Source organism: Bubalus bubalis, chromosome 5, assembly GCF_019923935.1.
Source record: "Bubalus bubalis isolate 160015118507 breed Murrah chromosome 5, NDDB_SH_1, whole genome shotgun sequence".
NCBI lineage: Eukaryota > Metazoa > Chordata > Mammalia > Artiodactyla > Bovidae > Bubalus > Bubalus bubalis.
Window position 1 is genome coordinate 92,560,694 of NC_059161.1, and position 21,362 is coordinate 92,582,055.

A 21,362-nucleotide genomic window follows, 5' to 3' on the forward strand; every position below is an offset into this window, starting at 1 on the left:
CAGCTCCGATAGAGCTGAACCTATGCAAGGCAAGATTCAAATTGCAATCTTTTGTGTGAACAGAACTGAGGGGCTGTGAATAATTGTCATTGTGGAGATTATTGTGAAACTCAGTATGGTGGTAGTCCCTGTGTTTTTGCCGGAATGGGATCAGAATGTGAGCAGATTTGCATTTGGCATGCCTGTTGGTGATGTGGGAGAAGGAGGGGAAAAAACAGACTGGATCGTTATGGAAAGAGCTGTACAACCCATCCGCAGGACAGACAAATGCAGAGAGCAGGACTGTTGTATTTGCGTAACTTGGGACTGTTTTCTCTAGTTTCCTGTTCCCGTTAATAATTACCTGAAGCTGCGTTTTGGTCCGCATCTGGGTACACTCCAGATCCTGGCTCCGGGCAGGGTGAGCGCTAACTCCTGGTCAGCTAGCTGTAGGCAGTCATTTCCTCCTCAGAAGGAAAGAAGGGAGAACTGTACCATCGCGGACTCCTTTCTGCCGTGTTGTTTGCCTCTGTCCAAATCTCATGGAAACCACAGCTTGATGTACTTTTTTTTTTTTTTTTGCAGTAGCAGATTTAACTGTGGTATCATATGGCATATTATGTATGGAAAGGAATAGCAAGACATTTTTCTGAATGTTTCAAGTGTGTCTGGCTTGTTGACATTTGCTTTATTTCACTGGCAAGGAGCTACTGTCTTCTGGACCCATAACGGTTTGTCTGTCCAAAGCATTTACTTTATGCATAATTGCACTTTCTCTTTAGATATGGAATCTGTAGATCTGAAAAGAATGTCCCCTTTATCCTCAAGGAAAGCAACTCGTTTTAGCATTGCCTTGATAAAAAGTACGCATCCTCCCTCTCAGCATGCTCTTTGCTTTTTCCTGATAAATATTTTGGTCACCAGTACCACTGTACTTCAAATAAAGTTGTTTCTCCATTCCTAGCACACTTTCTGATTGCACCAAAACCCAAACCTTGGCAAATTTGGAATATGGAATGTACCTTTTTTTTCAGGAACACATTTTCCAGGCATACTTCTTTTGTCCATAAATAGCTTTTCCATATTTTCCATTTCTCTGAATAAGTTCTGCTCAAAGAGCAGAGGAGTGATGTATTGTGGTTGGCACTTAGGGGTGTGTAACCTGAGACTCGGTTTCTAATTTACAAACGGCTGCCCCACAAGGGGTCTGTAAAATGTTTTTTTGTCTTATGTTCAGTTCAAAACCTCCGGGGTACAGCAGTAATGATCAAGATAGGAAATTCAGCAAATCATTGCAGGTATAAACCAATATCTGTATTTGATGGTTTGATCAGCACACTATGCTTTGTAAAGATCAGGACACATAGCTGAATGTTCCTAAAAGTGTTAATGTATCTTAATGCCAAGAACATGGTTGTAAAGTACCTTTGCAATGTAGTGTACATGGAATTTTACTGTACTGTATTTTTAAAAATCTCCTGCCAGAGCCCCTGGTTTATTTTGCAGCAGTATCTGGGTTTTGATTCAGTGTGGTTTTATGGAGAAATAAGCAAATGAACTAATTTCCATAAACTGAGTTTCTTCTCATTTGGTGGTGATTTTTTCATCTCCACCCACCAGGAATCAGCTCCTTTAATAGCAACAAAAGAAAATTTAGCATGAGTTATTCTCAATTAAATTTACAGGAAGACGAATATGGACTACAATAAGAACCTTCTGAGAGAGCACATACACACCAAAAAACTTGTCTCTTAAAAAAGGGTTAAAAGCCAAAGAGGTATGAACATTTTGCCTACATGACACATGATTTCTGAGAAAGGTTGTAGGGGGTAGAAAGGGGAGAGGTTTACAGGAGCTGTTCTGAGACCTGGCTTCAGCAGCTAGCAAATGGAAAGGGCACGGACTTTGTGTCGCGTGGTCGCCACCTCACTCTCCTTATCTGTAAAATGGGGTCAGGGAGGTCAGGAAGATGATGCCAGAAAGTGATGTTGTGTACATGTTACCAACAGTACACTCTTTGATACAAAGGGGACCCAGTGAGAGGTAGTCATTATGGTTAGATGTCGAATTTTGTAAAATATATAAGTTCATTTCGATGTTGATTTTGAAAGAAATATGCACATTAAAAAGGAAGATTATAAAAATTTTCTTGTTAGCAAGATATACTTCTGTCAGATGATTTTTTTGTTTTATTTTGGAAACCTAGTAAACATCATTATTACCTTTCAGTTCACATTTCACTAATTCTTAGAATGATATCTAATGTCTTTACATACTTATTCAAAGAATAAACTTGATTTCAAATGTGGAGCATGGAGGTAAGCTGATGCCAGATAATATATCATAGCCTTCTAAGTTATTTACCAAACAATGAATAGGCCATAATTCTGACCCTGACATTGCATTAAACTACTAATTATAACAGTAGATATCATTTATTACACCAGACACTGTGCTGTATGTTTTACCTGCTTTTTCTCATTTACTCCACATCATGACTCTACTGAGTAGGTACTATCTTGCTTCTCAATATCAAATTAGGAAATGAGATTAGAGAAAAGTTTATTTAAATACTAATTTAAATTGGCTTATGGCAATGGAGAAATAGACATAGAGAACAGACTTAGGGACACGGGGAGAGGGGAGGAGAGGGTGAGATGTATAGAGAGAGGAACATGGAAATTTACATTGCCATATGTAAAATAGCCAATGGGAATTTGCTGTGGCTCAGGAAACTCAAACAGGGGCTCTGTGTCAACCTGGAGGGTTGGGATGGGGATGGAGGTTCAAAAGGGAGGGGATATATGTATACCTATGGCTGATTCATGTTGAGGTTTGACAGAAAACAAGAAAATTCTGTAAAGCAAGTATCCTTCAATTAAAAAAAATTAGTTAAAAAAATAAATTGTCTTATGGCAGCACTTAGAATTTGAACTCACACATGTCTGCTTCTAGAATCTATACTGTAACCACCTTGGTAGGAAGATTCAGTAGGACTTGCCTAGTGCTACATGACTCCGTTTTGGAATCTTGGCCCTATAACTGCCTTGACTCCTCCCCATGTATTTAACCTCTGTCAGAATTCAGGGGGTATAAAAAATGAAGTCGGAGACTTTCATTACTCTCATTTTTGGTCTGTGCTAACTAATCAAGGTCACATTTTCCTGAGCCATCTTTACAGTTCTCACCAAAGTATAAATTTTAGTATTAAAAGGCATGGAATTTTATAAGTTCAAATATCTAACAAATTCAAGATAAGATCTAAAAGTTACTCTAAATTAGTATTGTCCTTTGACCTGGACAGCATTCCTCTGACTTGAGAGGAGTCTCTGATGCAAGAGGCTGGGCCCCTTTGGAGCTTGCTTTCTAGCCCATATTCTGGGTGAATAGGATCCCAGAATTTCTTCCATAAACAATCCTGAGCCCATTTCCAAGGGTCGTACTGTGTGCCCACCCCTGGATGTGAGGAAATCCATGCATTTGCTACTGGCATGGGGTTAGGGGTGAGGCCAGGAGTAGTATTTTGTTGATCATCACTGGACTTGGGATAGCCACACGTCCTCACAAAAGGCCTTTTGTGGTGCAGGAAGGAACTATGGAAAAGAAGAGGGGCTGGCCAAGGTCTGGGGGCTTTGACTTGTTTTTTGCATTTTTAAAACATTTATTGTTTAAAAATGTACTTGTTTTTAATTGGAGGGTAATTGCTTTACAGTGTTGTGTTGGTTTCTGCCATACTGTACTTGTATTCTTACCTTGGGCCCCCGGAATGTTAGGAATAGTCCTACACTGCACTGAAGAATGTTTACCTGTACTTCAGAATAGTGAAGCTAAAACTCCAGTGGGTTGGTTTTGTGGGGCTTTCATTTTTGCTTTTGACCTTTCCCCATTAAACCAAAAGAAGTCATTTGAACAAGAAAGTGGTCAAAGCTATGGAGATCTCAGAGTAAAAGCTTTTCAAGTTCCATTTTGGAATTGACTGCAACGTGATCCATCAAGGCCAGACATTGGTCTTTTTTCTAGTTCAGAGGCATAGACTGACTTTGGAAGGTGACATTAGGGTCAGCTGGATTAAAACTGCCATTTGTCCATATGCCATTTGAAACTGTAGCTGCTCTGAGAGTTCGGTGCTAATTTCGGGTGCCCCCCCATTAAAAAAAAAATCAAAACTTTGTTTTGGGATATAGCCGAATGTTGTGATAGTTCCAAGTGACCAGGGAAGGGACTCAGCCATACATATACATGTATCCATTCTCCCCTGAATTCCCCTCCCATCCCGGCTGCCACATAACATTGAGCAGAGTTCCTTGTGCTATACAGTAGGTCCTTGTCACGTATCCATTTTAAATATAGCAGTGTGTACATGCCCATCCCAAACCTGGGACATATTTTCTACTACCAAATCTGGCAACCTTACTTTCCTTAGCTATAAAGCACGGCTGTTGGGAAAACAAAAATGAGACAGCTCGTGTCCTGGTAAACAGCTATTCCCTCATCCACGTGAAAGCATCTAGCACAGTAAAAACTCAGCACGTAGTATGCCTACATCAAATGTTCCCCCAATCTGAAAATACAGAAGTTAAACTTATGATTCTCTGATGACTAATGTCTGTGTCACATTTGACAAGTAGAAACAGGACAAAACAAAATTTGTCATTTAACCTCTGAATTAAAAACTTTTAATAGAGTATGCCTTGGGTGATGGTAATCCCATCATCTTTTACTTTATTTTTTATGCTTTATGCATCATTTGAACTTTGGTAATGAGCATGTGGAGAAGGCAATGGCACCCCACTCCAGTACTCTTGCCTGGAAAATCCCATGGATGGAGGAGCCTGGTGGGCTACAGTCCATGGGGTCGCTACAAGTCGGACACGACTGAAGCGACTTAGCAGCAGCAGCAGCAATGAGCATGTATTATTTATGTAATTAGGAGGAAAAAGGAGAAAAAGCACTCTTAGGGAACTGAATTAGAATAGAAAATGGTTATAAATATGCCGTGGATGTCTAGGAGGACTCCAGTCACATTTTTTAAAGTATAAAATACTGGGAAAGAGGTGCTTTTTGGCTGGAATAACCTGGATTAGCTTGCTTTACATACTTGTTTGCTTGTTTATTTGTCAGTTATTAATCAGTTATTAGTTATTAGTATGCATACTAATCAGTTATTAGTATGCATAGACTACTGCCAGATGTTCTGCTAGGTGCTGAGATTACAAAAAGCAACAGCCGTAATCCTTGGACTCACTGTGTTTATAATCCTAGAGGAGTGGGCACATGAGCCCACAATTGTAACACGGTGTGATCCCTACTGCGCCATAACAAGAGCAGTTGAGGTTGCTTTCTATTGCAAGGAACAGGCACCATGACTCAAACTGGCTTGATCAATAAAGGAAATGTATTGGTGATTGTAACCCAAAAGTACAGCAGTAAAAACAGCCTCAGAGGTCTGATCCTATGGCTCACAGAGCTGTCAAGAAATCTGTTTCTTTGGGTTTTGACATGCTGCCTGTATTGAGGTTATCTGTATCCTAACCCTAACTGCCCTCATGGTTCCAGAATGGTTGCCAGTGGCTCCTGGACAGCTTGTTTTCTTAGTGATACCCAGCCAGAAAGTGAGCCTGAGAACGGTCCCTAAAGTTCACTTTGAATGGACTGGCTTACCCATGAACATAAAGCCAAATCACCAGCCCATTGTGAACATTAAACAGGATAAAGGCAGACTCCCTCTGACCTGACAAGTCCCAAAACAAAGTCTGGCAGCTGTTACTGTTAGCAAGGGATAGTGAGGAATTCCCTGGTTGCCCAGTGGTTAGGACTCTCCACTTTCACTGTGGGGGCCCGGGTTAAATCCCTGCTTGGGGAACTAAGATCCTGTAAGCCATGCAGTGTGGTCAAAAGAAAAAAAAAAAAAAAATGGAAAACGGGATCGTGGTGATGGTGGAATGATACTTAGTCTTCAACTTGTGATAGTACAGCACACAGTGTACAGATGTCCACTAGAATCAGTGTCGTACAGAATGGGAAGAAGGCCAAGCGTGTGATGGTGCATGCCTTTAAATATTGACACGATGAGAAGGGGTTTACCAAAAAATAAGAAAGAGGCAAGGGCTTTGAGGCAGAGGAAAAAGCTTTCTGCAGTCACAAAAGCTAACCAGGTAATTGTTTAACTCTGTTTATCTTCACATTGGCACTATGCAGAAGTTGCCAGCTAGAAGCAATTTTACCAGTGGTATAATTAATAGAAAACCTGATGTATCAGTCTCACCAAAACCTGTTGTTATTGGATGATAACAGTTGGGTTTTAAGCAGAGCTACAGTCATATCATTATTTTTTACAATGTGTGTACAGATTTGAAGTCAATTCAATATGAACCTTAGAATTCATCCCCTGTTTCAAAATTATAGAACTTTACAGCTAGACAATACCATTGTCATCTTTTTTTTTCTCCTTTTTTTGCTTTTGTGAGACCTTTTCAAGAAGTTTGGCTCACTCAGTGCCTCAGATTTATTTAGATTTTATATCATGAAATTTCTGATGCTAAAAAATTGTATAAGACAAAAACAAAACAAAAGCATAAGACAAGTGAGGGCAGATGCGCTTACTTGCTAATTGTGTGGTATATTATCTCACTGAGAATGAAATTGACTAAAATATTTGTTAGCAAAATATCAGTGCTCCATAGCAAAATTAGATTAAATTTTGGTGTCGGTGTTATTCATAGTTTATATAATTTATTCTTTCTTTAGTTCTTCAGCCTTAGGCAATACTCACTTTTTCTTTCCATTGAAGAAGTAAAATACTTCCTGTATATAAAATTGTACTAGGTGGGCTTGGTAACAGTTTTTACTAAAACTCCTGACTCCAGATTTAATTAGCCATGTTTTGGATTGTTTTTTCAGTTTTGCAGCACAGGAGTGACAAGACTATTATTTACTTTCCATAGGAAGTGTGCTCATACTGTTCACAATTTTCTGGCATCTAAATGCAATCATAAAACATTCTCTTTTTATATCAGGAAGGTTGTTAAATGCTGTCAACCCACCTACCTAGTGAGCGTAGTCCTAGATACTATTCCTCTAGCTTCTTTCCAAAGAACACTCAGTAATGGCAGCAAAAGGAATCAAAGTTTGTTTTCTCTTGCCATTTGCTTCTGGTGCAGCAAATCTGTTCAGAAAACATGAAGCCAAGCGTGGCGCTGGTCACAGCCCAGCTGTGTGAGTGGGGAACCAGAGACTTACTCAGAAAACATGCTTGAGTGAAATAAGGCAGCAGTGATCATGTAGGAAATGCTCCCCAGGGCACTGGTTTCTTCTTTAAAAGACAGCTCTTTGGTGCAGAGCAAGAAGAAACTAAAAATAGTGGAAGGGTGATGGCTAATGTTGATTTTTATTTATTTATTTTTAATATAAATTGATTTATTTTAATTGGAGGCTAACTACTTTACAATATTGTATTGGTTTTGCCATACATTGACATGAATCTGCCATGGGTGTACATGTGTTCCCCATCCTGAACCCCCCTCCCACTTCCCTCCCCATCCCATCCCTCTGGGTCATCCCAGTGCACCAGCCCCAAGCATCCTGTATCCTGCATCGATCCTGGACTGGCGATTTCATTTCATGTATGATAATATACATGTTTCAATGCCATTCTCCCAAATCATCCCACCCTCGCCCTCTCCCACAGAGTCCAAAAGACTGTTCTATACATCAGTGTCTCTTTTGCTGTCTCGTACACAGGGTTATTGTTACCATCTTTCTAAATTCCATATATATGCGTTAGTATACTGTATTGGTGTTTTTCTTTCTGGCTTACTTCACTCTGTATAATAGGCTCCAGTTTCATCCACCTCATTAGAACTGATTCAAATGTATTCTTTTTAATGGCTGAGTAATACTCCATTGTGTAAGCACATATGTCATCCCAGAATGAAAAGGTGCCGTTATCCCATGACACGACTTGACTTCTCATAGCACAAACCAGATAAACTCGTCTTTGTTTAGTTTTGAGGTTTCCTTATGCAGGTAGAGAAATAGCAAGATAAACTGTTTCTGGGCTGAATATCTCACCTCATTAGTAAGTGTTTTGAGTTTCTAACAAATAGGGGATGCCAGAGAGGTGTCAAGGAGACCGGTATTGACATTCAGACTACACACTGAACTCCTGGTTCTTAAATTGTTGAAATGCTTATGTTCTTCTTGGTAAATAGCTTTTCCCCCTCCCAGCTGCTTTAAACTACTCCCAACTCCCGTTCCTTTCCCAGGCCTTGATTGAGCAGCTGAAGAGCTAATTGATTAGCTAAATATTAACCAAAGAGTTAGGTGTTAAATATTTTGACATCACTTCTGTGTAAGACCCATCTTATTTTTTAAAAGCTTGTGGCTACAATGGAGGAGAATAACAGTCAGACACAGAAACAATGTATAATTATGTGCTAAAATGTTTGAGATAGCCCTGTATAATTTTTAAAGCAGTAATAAAGGAGATATTATTTGAGGTTGTCTGGAGAGATTGGCCAGGAATTTGAATAGGACAGGAATGAAGGACAGGGCAAAATATTCAATTTTTTCATTGATTTATTTAACAAATGATAACTAAATCTCTCATGTATTTATTGCCACCTTGCACACACTATCTCCTTTACCTCTCATAACTGCACTCTGGGAGGAGAGGAGAAAGTAAGACTTGATCACACAGCTACAAAGTGATAGGAAAGCCCATTCATCCTGTCCATTATATGCAAGACACTGTATAAGGTGCTGGCATGGTGAATATGAAGATCATTTATTTTTACTTGTAAAGGCCAAAATGTGCAAACCCAAGGAAATATTGACAGCCCTGAAGTGAATGAAAGAGTGTTCTGGGCTTTCCATCATCAAGAGCATCATTTACAATTATGATTGGGTGATACATTTTTATCTTGTTTGCTTCGGTTGCTTCAACAGCTATATAAAAAGTAGAAATATGAGCCATAGAGAACCAGCTAAACTCATTACAATTTGATTGTCTAATCTTCCAGTATTAGTCTTCTTACAACCTTTGCATAAGATAGGAACCTTAGAAAAAACAATAAAGCACATTTAGCCCATTGACAAAGTCATGCTTTCTATCTTTAAATCAAAACTGAAAGAGCAAGACTATTTGTTAATGATTTTGTAGCAAATTAACTTTTTCTGACTGCTTTCAAGCTTATGCCTTACACAGCAATGAGCACATACTTGCTATGACTGAATTATACGGGGAAATGTACATTTAGAGGCCAGAGTGTGACATTACTGTCTTTCTTGCCAAAAATATCCCCCAGTGAGTTTCTTGAGGGCAGGAATTTGATTTCATTTATCTTTTCCTGCCCAGCATCTAACATGGTTAATTGATAGATACCAGGTAATACATCCTGTTAGGGAGGGTGGAGACGTGAGATTCAGAAGTTGAGAATAATTTCTGGAGCTGAGCCTTTAAGGTGATATAGGAGTTTACTAGCCACATGGAGAAGGGCATTGTAAGGAGACAGTGTTTGTCATTCAGTCACACAGTTGCCCAGTCATGTCCCACTCTTTGTGACCCCATGGACTGCAGCACCCCAGGCTTCCCTGTCCTTCACTATCTCCTGGAGTTTGCTCAAACTCATGTTCAGTGAGTCAGTGATGCCATCCAGCCATCTCATCCTCTGACGCCCTCTTCTCCTGCCCTCAATCTTTCCCAGCATCAGGGACTATTCCAGTGAGTCAGCTGTTTGCATTAGGTGGCCAACATACTGGAGCTTCAGCTTCAGCATCAGTCCTTCCAATGAATATTCAAAGGAGATAGTGTATACTGAGCAGTATTTCTGAAATGAAAATGATCACAGAGTTTGTGTTTAAGGAAAGCAAGGAAGACCTCAATGTCTTTGTAGTATTTTTTGTTCCTGGCAACTCGTTTTTCTAAACTGCTTTCCCTAATCCCTTCTCCTTTATCTTAACCCCACTCATCCTTTTTTTGTTGTTTGGTTTTTTGTTTGTTTTTTATCTTTTTTATTATTTATTTTTTTTATTATTGGGCTTCCCTTGTGGCTTCCTTTGGACAGGGAGGCCTGGCGTGCTGCAATTCATGGGGTCGCAAAGAGTCGGACACGACTGAGCGACTGATCTGATCTGATCTGATAGTCAATTTGCAATGTTAATTCCTGTTGTACAGCAAAGTGATTCAGTTATACATATATACATTCTTTTTTAATATTCTTTTCCTTTATGGTTTATCATCAGATATATATATATTTTTACATTGGAGGGTAATCACATTACAATGTTGTGTTAGCTTCTGCTGCCCAACAATGTGAATCAGTTTTAAGTATACCTATATCCCCTCTCTCTTGAACATCCCTCCCACTCATCCTTTAAAAGTCAGACTTCTTCAACAAATAAGTAACAAGGAGAAAAGAAATACAGGAAAAGCACTTAAAAGATGAATCAACTAATTGTTATCAGTAAACATATTGGATCCAGATTCAAACTAAAAAAAAAATTCATGACATTTATGAGACAGTTGGAAATATAAATACCAACTGGATATTTGGTGATGTTACTGGTAATATTTTAGATGTGACAATGATATTGTGGTAATATTAAAAACAGGTCCTTATCTTTTAGAGATACATACTGACATATTCACAGGTGAAACAATTTCCATCAAAATAACATGAGATGGAAAATGAGTAGGGATATAGATAAACAATAAATAAAATATAAACAAATAAGCATTAGGTTGTTTGTGTCTTCCCAGAGGACATTCTTCTGTCTCCCCACCCCCGCCCCCAACCCTGCCACCAGTGGGTTTCATCTCGTTATAATCCAGATGCTCTGGGCATGTTTTGTAATTATCATGTTTACGTGGGTCGCCATCACCAGAGGGAGCTCATTAGTAAGGACAGAAATTTTTATTTGTCCTCCCATTGCCTGGTTTACAGGAGGGGCTCAGTGATGTCGGACAGAAGGATGGAAAGATAAATGAGTGGATACAGACCTCCAGGTTCTACATCAATGTATGTGATACAAGCAGTGGGCCCCTTTTCATTTCCCTTAGTTTTATCTAATTCTTAAGAAACAATTTTCAATTCATGTTCTTTATGCAAAACAGTGTTTGCTCACAACTGTAAGCCAGGAATGCAGCAGCCTAATTGAAACTAGATAATTCACACATTTGCATTTAATCTTCATAGAAGGCCATGTTGTGAGGCCATGTCCTTAATTAGTATAAGATAGCACTGTTCCAAATCTATTTAGTTGTCATAGAGACAAAATATGAAGAAAAGCATTTCCTTTTTTTAAAAAAAGTTTTAACTAAATTATGGTTATCAGACCCTAATTTTTGCATGTAAATTTACAAAACTTTTGAGGAGTCCTTCATCAACTTTCTTGTGACAGCCTTCTGAACACTCTTTTGGTCCTTTGCAAGTGCTTACTTTATACCAATAGAAATTGCACTTCTAAAAAGTATGGAATAGAAAGACTAGGGGGCTTGGCAGGTGATGTAGTCAATGCTCTTGCCTTTGATCCACATTGAACTGAAACAGTCAAGACAAAATCTGCCTCCTTTTTATGGTATTAAGGAGAAGATTTTAATTAAATCACTCCTCAGTAGTATACTATTTTTGGAAATATTAATTTGCTTATATAGTCAATTTTTTTCTCAAATCAATTTTTGGGAATATATGTGTTAACAATAGAAAGGAATCCATCTGTCCCTCGGAATTCTTAAATAATTACCCACTCAGGAGCAAGCCAATGAGATAAATTTGTAAAAACATGCATGATATCCTCTAAAGAATCTGTTTCATAGACCAGATGGAATTTGCTGATTTTTTAAAATGAAATTTCTTCATCTATGACAACACAAATTGAGGATTTCATGAATACAGGCATGTAGGAGAGCACAAAGGAGTTTGCTTCCTTCTGTGGTATAGGTACACTTCCTGATACTAAATCACAAATGAAAGGAATATGTATTCCAAAACCATCATGGTGTCCAATAGTAAGTACTGAGTATTCAGAAATAGAATATTTAGTGTAGTCTTTTATTATGTTTCTGTATATTCAGAATCTAGCACAGGATATGAAAAAAGTAAAAGCACAGTACAGATTGTTAATAATAATCCGGTGTCTCTGTGCATGAGTCAGAAGGCCTTCCTCTCTTTCTATGAAAAGTCTACCCAGCTTCAATGTCCACTGCATCTATGATGCCAGATGTGGCCAGTGCTGCCACTTAAATCTCTTCTCTTCTTCGTCCAGGGACTTCAGTTTAAGCTTCATCATTCCTTTTTTTTTTTTTTTTTTTTTTTTCCAGTTCATTTCCCTAGGAGATTGTAAAGTGAGTTGGAGGCAGGGGCCATTCTTCCCCCCTCTTTCTTTAAATTTCTGCATCTGCTTAACAGATCCAAGACCAATTAGAAGGAACTTAGCTACTTCTGGTGAAAACAGCACTAATTTCTCCAGCATAGACCCTACAAATTTTGGAAAAAGTTGGTTGCATTTTTGGACCACACTGCCATGTGATCATATGGATCAACTTCATATTTGGGACAATTATTTGTAAAGATGGCATTGATATGCTCCTGGGGACTAGGAAACTGAAATTCAGTCCAAACCTCGGGTCTGACAGAAATGAAAATAGAATTCTGTTTACAAGTAAATTATGCCAGCTCCTCATCCACCACCCTCCAGCAACGTACGTCAGCCTGCATGCCAGACACTTAGACGGCTGTAGTACGCGTAGGTATGATAGTTTGCATATCACCTTTAAATGGCAGTAATTCCATTTCAAAGGGCAAATGAGGGGGAAATGCCCTTGAAAATTCACTGGATGTGCTGAGAAAAAGGTTATCTAATCTTTAATGTAGGAAAAAAGACAAAAGCTTATTTTAAGAGATCTTTTTTAAAATATAATCTCCTTTGTTTATATTTTATTCACTCTATTTATTCTCATAAATACATGCAGCTTTAATGATTAAAAGGCAGATATGCAAAGGAAATATATAAAGGTGACCCTACATCCCAGGTTGCCCAGGCCAGTTCCGGTGTATGTATGTCTGGATTTGGAAGAAGATTACTAAATATAAGGTAAATGTGGCTGGAATGAGATTATTGTGTTAAGATGTGGTTGGAGAAGGAATGAAATCATACCAGATCTTGATACAATAAGAAATATATATCAGTGCTGATTAATAGGCTTTCAGAACACTTTCTCAAACTGAGAGACGAAATATTCAGGAAATACACGTTCTCAGCTTTTCAAAATAAGACTAAACCATACAAGAAGTGAGGGACACAGGCCTTTTAAGGAAGATTGATATACTTTCCAATCTGATTATTTACTAATGCAACAAATATTCATTGACTATGTGCTGTGTGCCAAGTACCAGGTTCGAAACTGGCTACGGTAAGTTTTCTGAGGTCACGTGTGCTTTGGTCTTCCTTCATTTAATACAAAACTATCCATGACCTTATTCTTCCCTACAGTTTTAACTACTACCTCTAGGCATGTAAAAGGCACCCAATTCTACCTGTCCACCCCCAGAATCTTCTAGTGAGTCTAATCTTGGATCTCATTTTAAAGGAAGGTAAGGTGTGACGACTCTTCTCCACCCACTCTGTGCCAGCCGTTCCCACTCTTCCCCCACCCAGAGTCACCAGCCACCATGAAACCTACAAAAGTTATAATATACAGATACACAGTTCTTTGCAATTATATAACCTCCCTAGGTAGTACAGTTGTAAGTGTGAAAAATGTCTTTAAGTGTTCCTTCATATCACTGCTGCCTGTTTGGGACTGGAAAGTCTTGTGGACTAACGTGGACCAGCCTGCAAGATGACTGGCTGTGTGCCAACAGACCCTTCCTTGGTATTGATGATGGCAACGCTATGTTTGCCCACTGACTCCTCATCGTGGGCCAGATACTGTGCCAGGTGCCTTCTGTCTGTAAGGGTTCTTCCTTTCAGTAGCTCTAGAGATATCACTACTGCCATTACATCAACGAGAAAGCTGAGGTCACAGAAACATCTTGCCCAAGGTTTCAGGTCTAGTAAGTGGTAGGAGTCAATATGAGAATCCAGATCTGTTCAATTCTCGGTGCAATGCTGTTTTCGATTGCATTTCAGCAGGAGTGAGTTAATAGCTTTCAGGGCCTCAGTCTTTCATTTGGATCTTTCATTTGGAATGGTAGGGATAGATTCTTGTGTCTATCTGCCTCAGAATTAACAATGCTCTTAACAACTGAGGTAACTCAAGGAAAATAACAACCTTGGAGATATTGTTTCCTGGCTAAACAGTGGGGAGGGATCCAGGCAGTAAGGTTAATGGAATTATCAGCCCACAAGTGGTTTATGACCCAAGCAACACCAGAGCATACAATCTGCAAAGGAACTTCTGGCTAAGGAAAATCAATGAACTTTCATTTATTCATTCGATCAATACTTTGCAAGCTTCTTCTGTGTGCCACACACCTAGCATCTGCACTAATAATGCAAATACAATGCACATTTTCAACAGGGTACCTACTGGCTCTCATATGTATTTAATAGAAAGCTTGCCTTGGGAATGAATGTACCTTCCAATTTATAGGGAACTTTGTAGCCACAGTAGTCACTAGCAGGAGGAGCAGTGAGAACAGCAGTCTTAACCTCTGAGGTAAGGTTTTGCAGCAACATGGTATGTTATACTTATTGAGGGCAACATCTGAATGGAAAAAGCAAAAGCACCTTCGCATTACACAGTCTAGGGCTCAATCTCAGCTCTGGCATTTAATAATTACCATGTAATTCTAAGTAATTTCATCTCTAGTAGCCTCAATTCTCCTTCCACCAGGGCTTCCCTGGTGACTTAGTTGGTAAAGAATCTGCTGCTCTTACACTGTTGGTGGGAATGCAAACTAGTACAGCCACTATGGAGAACAGTGTGGAGATTCCTTAAAAAACTGGAAATAGAACTGCCTTATGATCCAGCAATCCCCCTGCTGGGCATACACACCAAGGAAACCAGAATTGAAAGAGACACGTGTACCCCAATGTTCATCGCAGCACTGTTTATAATAGCCAGGACATGGAAGCAACCTAGATGTCCATCAGCAGATGCATGGATAAGAAAGCTGTGGTACATATACACAATGGAGTATTACTCAGCCATTAAAAAGAATACATTTGAATCAGTTCTAATGAGGTGGATGAAACTGGAGCCTATTATACAGAGTGAAGTAAGCCAGAAAGAAAAACACCAATACAGTATACTAATGCATATATATGGAATTTAGAAAGATGGTAATAATAATCCTGTATCCGAGACAGCAAAAGAGACACAGATGTATAGAACAGTCTTTTGGACTCTGTGGGAGAGGGAGAGGGTGGGATGATTTGGGAGAATGGCATTGAAATATGTATAATATCATATATGAAATGAGTCGCCAGTCCAGGTTCGATGCACGATACTGGATGCTTGGGGCTGGTGCACTGGGACGACCCAGAGGAATGGTACAGGGAGGGAGGAGGGTTCAGGATGGGGAACACGTGTATACCTGTGGCGGATTCATGTTGATATATGGCAAAACCAATACAATATTGTAAAGTTAAAAAATAAAATTAAAAAAAAATTAAAAAATAAAGAGTAAAAACATCAAAAAAAAAAAAAAAAAAAAAGAATCTGCTTGCAATGCGGGAGACCTGGGTTCGAGCCCTGGGTTGGGAAGATCCCCTAGAGGAGGGCATGGCAACCTACTCCAGTATTCTTGCTTGGAGGAGCCTGGTGGGCTGCAGTCCATGGGGTCACAGAGAGTTGACTGAGTGACTAAGCACAGCACACACAGCCTCAATTCTACAACTGCAAGTAGGGATGTTACTGCCCATTGAGTTGGTTGTTTTTTTAGCTTAATTGTTTAACAGATTTTTATGGAATATTCAGTCAGTCAGGAAAACAGACAGCACCTTACGTATTTTAAGCAGAAAGGGATGTAATTTAGGGCATTAACATGCTTAGAAATTGTGGGAAGGGTTGGAGGAATGATAGTCGAACAGATACATCCAGACTGGGAAACTGCAGCAAGCCGTTGCCTGGGCCATAGATTCTTTGCAGCCCTGAAGCTGGAGACCAGCAGAGTGAATTGTGGGATCTGAGGAAACTGTCAGAAGCCATAGCAGCACAAACTCCTCTGCCAGTCTGCCACCACCCTTCCATATCACAAAACTCATGCAAGTTACTGATTGAAACAGTGTAGATTGTAATCCTGCTAGCAAGAGATCCTTCTAGCTCCTGTGATACAGTGGAGCGTTGGGGTAGGGGGTTAAGGATTGGTGCCCAGGACCAATATATGACAGCCAGACAAACACCTTCTCTGTATAGGAATCGTTCTGCAGGTACAGGAGTGAACAGAGATGAAATAGTCTCCTTGTGTGGCTCACATTTAATTGTGGGAGATTAAATTAGTAAATATCTTGACACTTTTAATAGAGGCAGGCACAGAAGAGATATCTTAGATATAATTGTTCCCTTCTGTTAAGTCCCACACTGGCCCACTCTTGTCTCCTTTCCATGAAATTTCTGACAAGGTAGATAATTCAGATGAGAGATAGAAGAGCTGAGAGTGTGCCTTTGGAGCCACAGGGTGAGGTTTTAATTGACAGTGCTTGCCTTTTGCATGTAGAGCCTCATTTTAGTTTGTATTGACTTTGAAGGCCACTTAGACATGCTGCACAGCATATTATTTTCTCAGTAGATAATATAGACCATCTTTAAAGACATTTATCAGTAGCAGTTTATATTAACTCAGTCCGAATACACTGAAATACAAATGTCCCATGGAAGTGCAAACATTGCCTCCTCACTGTAGGCTTGAAGATGAGAGATGAACATGTCAGGGCATGCACTGATGTCTTCATTTACATGAAAAATTCATTTACTCTGTCTTGAGGATTTGCCAGTCACCTTCAATCTGCCTCCAGCAGGAGGTCACTGTGCTTTTGTATCCTGTCTTGATACAGGAATGTATGGTAGCCTTAATCCACTTAACCCCCGACTGAGGCAGCTCTGCGGTGCCCTGTGCAGTCTGGGGTGGGAGCTACCTCAACTACTTGCAGTTGCCTTTGTTCTTAATCTGAGCTGTGAGCCACAGTGGGGAGGATACCTGCTCTGGAGAAATCGTGAGGCGTGTATGCATAGGGAGAAATGGAAGCGGGGAGGGAGGTCAGGTAGTATCCTTTCACAACCTTTCCACCTGCACCCACACATGTACTTATATACCTCAATCCTTTCTCTTCCTGTGAATACTGCCTTGATAATTTTTATGTACGCTGCCTTAAATGTCAGTGTGTGACTTTATCGAGGGTCACATGAGCAGTGTTACCAACGTGAAATGTTACATCAGATGCACTCCTGGTAGAAAATGTCTTTGGGTAACTCTCCTGAAAATTGTTAAAAGAAATGTGGGTCCTCTTATACAAATTTATGTGCAAACCACCCTTAAAGGCAGCAGCCACTGGGCTCAAGTTGATGGAGCACAAATAGGAATCAGATCTCTGTGTCATTAGACTTTTCACTTTTTGAGTAGCCACAATTATGGATTTTGGTATGAAATTTCTCAATTTTTAACTGTTAACCCTTGATTGATCTTTATGAAAACACCACAGAGTCAAAGACGACATAATTGTGGGTCACAGATGGTTTGCCTGTTGCTGATTTGTGACCTATTTCATAATATCTTCTGTCATAGAACCTGAACAATGTTCTCACATATTATTATTTTTGTGTATTCTCTCCACTGAGCTAAGAGCTCCTTAAGGGCTAGGTTGTGTCTTATTTCTCTAAGAGTGTCAACTACCATGGTTCCCAGGACATAGTAAATATTCAAAAAAACAAAATAAAACCCTGTGGTTTTGCAAGTTCCCCCCCCCACAAGTGTTAGCCTCTATTTACTCTCAGAAATAATCTTTTTGTGTCTTAGTCTTCTCAGATACACAGTAAATATTTTGTAAAATCCCAATATGAGTCACCATAATAGTAATAACTAATACTTGCATAAGTATCTTAGTTTGGAAGCTTGATAGTTAACACTTTTAAGGACTTATAATAGTCTATCTGTGGTAGGAAGAATAATCTAAACTCATTATCACATTTTTGAGGTTCTGTTTACAGATTTAGTTTATTCGGAGATAGTATGGTGTAAAAAGAGTGCTTTTAGACTCTAGGGGCAAATGTGGGTTTAAATTCTATTGCTGTCATTTGTCAACCATGTGAACTTGGGCAACTAATTTTGTTTGTCTGGGCCTCACTCTACTCATCTATAAAATGGTAATAATACCTACCTCATGGGATAGTTTTAAGGATTACAGTGAGTAATGTACATGTGATCTTATAAGATCTTACAGATCTTATTTAATAGAAATTAAATAAATATTTATTCTTTGGGGGAAAAAAGGGCATCTCACTTTCCCAGTCATTGACTCATTAAAGCTTATATGCACACAGGAAGTAGGGCTGTGTATATATTTTTAAAGCAAAAATAAAAATGATTGCTACATGTGCTGTGCTGTGCTCAGTCACTCAGTCATGTCTGACTCTTTGCAACCCTGTAGACTCCAACCCTGCCAGGCTCCTGTGTCCATGGGGATTCTCCAGGCAAGAATTCTGGAGTGGGTTGCCATGCCCTCCTCCAGGGGAATCTTCCCAACCCAGGGATCAAACCCAGGTCTCCCACATTGCAGGCGGATTCTTTAGCATCTGAGCCACCAGGGAACCCTCTATCTAGTACATATGAAGACACAAAACTTTTCCATATTTGGATAACTATATAGACCAAACTTAGAAAACCAAAGTGGAATGTGTAAGCCTGATATATGTTCCTGATGGTTTTTTATTAGTAGTAACTTTTGACTCAAACTTCAAAAGCTGATTTCTGCTGATGTTCTTAACTTGGGAAACTAGATGGTCAACAGTGATTCCAGGCACAGGAACATGTTTCTGGAGGTATGAGTTTAGCGTTAACATGCAGATGTCTGAAGAACATCCAGAAGGAAGCGTGTAGCAAAGTTAGGTGAATTAAAGTCTTTAAAGAGGAGAAATGTGGGGTGGAGATGGTAGCTGAATGGAGAAGAGACGTGCTCGGGGAAGAGAATACAGAGTGATAGGAGCAGGGAGTAATAGAAGACTTTGGCTAGTCTTGGAGAACTCTCCTAGTGGGCTGGAATTATAGGAATCTTCTGGCTCCGCTTGAGCAGACATTCCAGTCTGGGACAGAGCTTCCAACGTAGGTTTTAGCAAATAATGAGTCCAGCACCGAGCGGGGCACACTCAAGGCCACAAAAGGAAAAGGACTGGCAGGATCTCTTAAATTGTTTATAGTCAAATTGGCCACATATAGAAAACAATTACATACCAATACAGTTCAGTGTAAGATCAATGCAATACAATATAGATCCGCACAGTGTAACATGGAGTCATCCTGACTGACGGGAGTCTTGGAGAATTTGGAGAAGGGAGAGGTTCATCCCCGATCTTCAGTATGTGGATTCAAGGCCAGACTCTGGAGCCAGAGTGTCTGTCAGACCCCAGGTCAATGACTAACTTAGCCTTTCTGCTCAACTTCCCTGTCTATAAGATGAGGGTAATTCTTGCTCCACAGGGTTTTGGTGTACAGTGAAAGGCGGAGCCTCACTGACAGGCCAAACTGGATGAGTAAGACTAGGAGAAGAAAAGCAAAACCTGGGAGAAGTAATTCTCTGGAGGAAAGACCTAAGACTAGGGCATAGAATGGTAAAGGAATAAACTCAAATAGTGGAATGTGAGTTATGCTTTGTGTTGTATACTTTGTGTCTGAGCAGAGAGGATATTTGAACTCATGCACACCCTCTAGTCTGGATGTGGATCAAGGATAGATAAGGAATAGGAGGTAGGGGCTCACTCTCACCGTCTCATTAGTTAATCCCCATGTGCCTCAGTTTCATCACCTGTAGAATGAGCCCCATAGACTTGTTAAGATGGAATGCGTTTACACATGTAATGCTGTTAGAATGTGGTCTGACAAAACTAAATGCTCAGAACATGTTGACTGTCGTTTTAACTATTATCCCATCATCATTTCTTATGTTCCTGATATGTACCGTGAACTGTGGCGGGCACTGAGATGTGGCAGTGAGGAAAGTAATGGGCAGCCAAGGCAATGTAGGGTAGCAGAGGAGACTAGCATCTGGACACATGGACCCGGTTCTGCAGCTGAGATCCATCATTTAGTTTCCTCCTGTGTCATCTGGAGCAAGAGTCTACTTCTGTAAGCTACAGGTGATTCTGATACTACCACAGGGCTGTTGGAGTAAGAAATTAGATTAATCTGTATATAAGGCGGGCTTCCCAGGTGGTGCTAGTGGTAAAGAATCCACCTGCCAATGCAGGAGACGCAAGAGATGTGGGTTCGATTCCTGGGTCGGGAAGATCCCCTGGAGGAGGGCATGGTAATCTACTTCAATATTCTTGCCTGGAGAATCCCATGGACAGAGGAGCCTGGCAGGCTACAGTCCATGGAGCTGCAGAGTCAGACACAACTGAAGTGACTTAGTATGCACACATATGTATAAGACATTCAGTATAGTTCCTGGCATATAGTAAATTCTCAGTCCTGGAAGTATTGGTGAAAACATTAGAAGTTTGGCGAAACTCAAAAGTGCATACAATGTGAAGAACTGGAGAAGGTATGCAGCACCAGCTTTCCAAGGGAGAGGATGTTTTTCAGAGTCATTTGTTAAGCATCGTTAGAACAAACTGTGAATGAGAAGGTAGGTCTCACTGGGAAAAGGTGAATTTCACTAGCTAAAGGATCTGTTATTGCAAACAAGAAAATATATCACAAATCATTTAGCTTACCAGAAATGAAGGTCAAGTGGTGTCAGTTACAATTACAAAATATACTTTGGCTACTAAGAATAGCCATGTTTATTATCATTATCATCCCGTGAAGCTGAGAACAGACTTAACCTTTGATCTCTTTGCTGGCAGTTGGATAGAATTAACTTAATTATGGTTGGTTGGACTGATCATTTTTGGCAAGAACTTTTTGCTTATCTCATGCGTCTGTAGGAAATTTACATTACCATAGTACAACTGCATTTTTTCAGAAATAATAAGATACCTCTATGTGTTTGGCCCCACCCTTCTCAAGAAAACAAGAACCATAAAAACAATCTTTGAAAAAGCCCTTTGGACACAAAATGTGTTCAGTTTAAACTCTGTTGGGGGTTCACTATCAACAAAGAAGAATAAGGGAACACTGTGCAACTGGATTATAATCTACAGAAGTACTAGAAATAGTTAACATTTGGAGGCCACTTCTTGCTCTATGTTTTCCAGACTTTCACTCTTCTATCCCTGTGGTCATGCA

The 21,362-nt window shown here is 39.8% G+C and overlaps 1 protein-coding gene across 35 annotated transcripts in view; it reads left to right on the forward strand.

Moving 5' to 3' along the window:
- The window catches only part of DLG2 (discs large MAGUK scaffold protein 2), a 2,352,634-nt gene that overhangs the window by 2,134,296 nt on the left and 196,976 nt on the right, over window positions 1-21,362 (forward strand). The gene's annotated exons all lie outside the window — the stretch shown is intronic.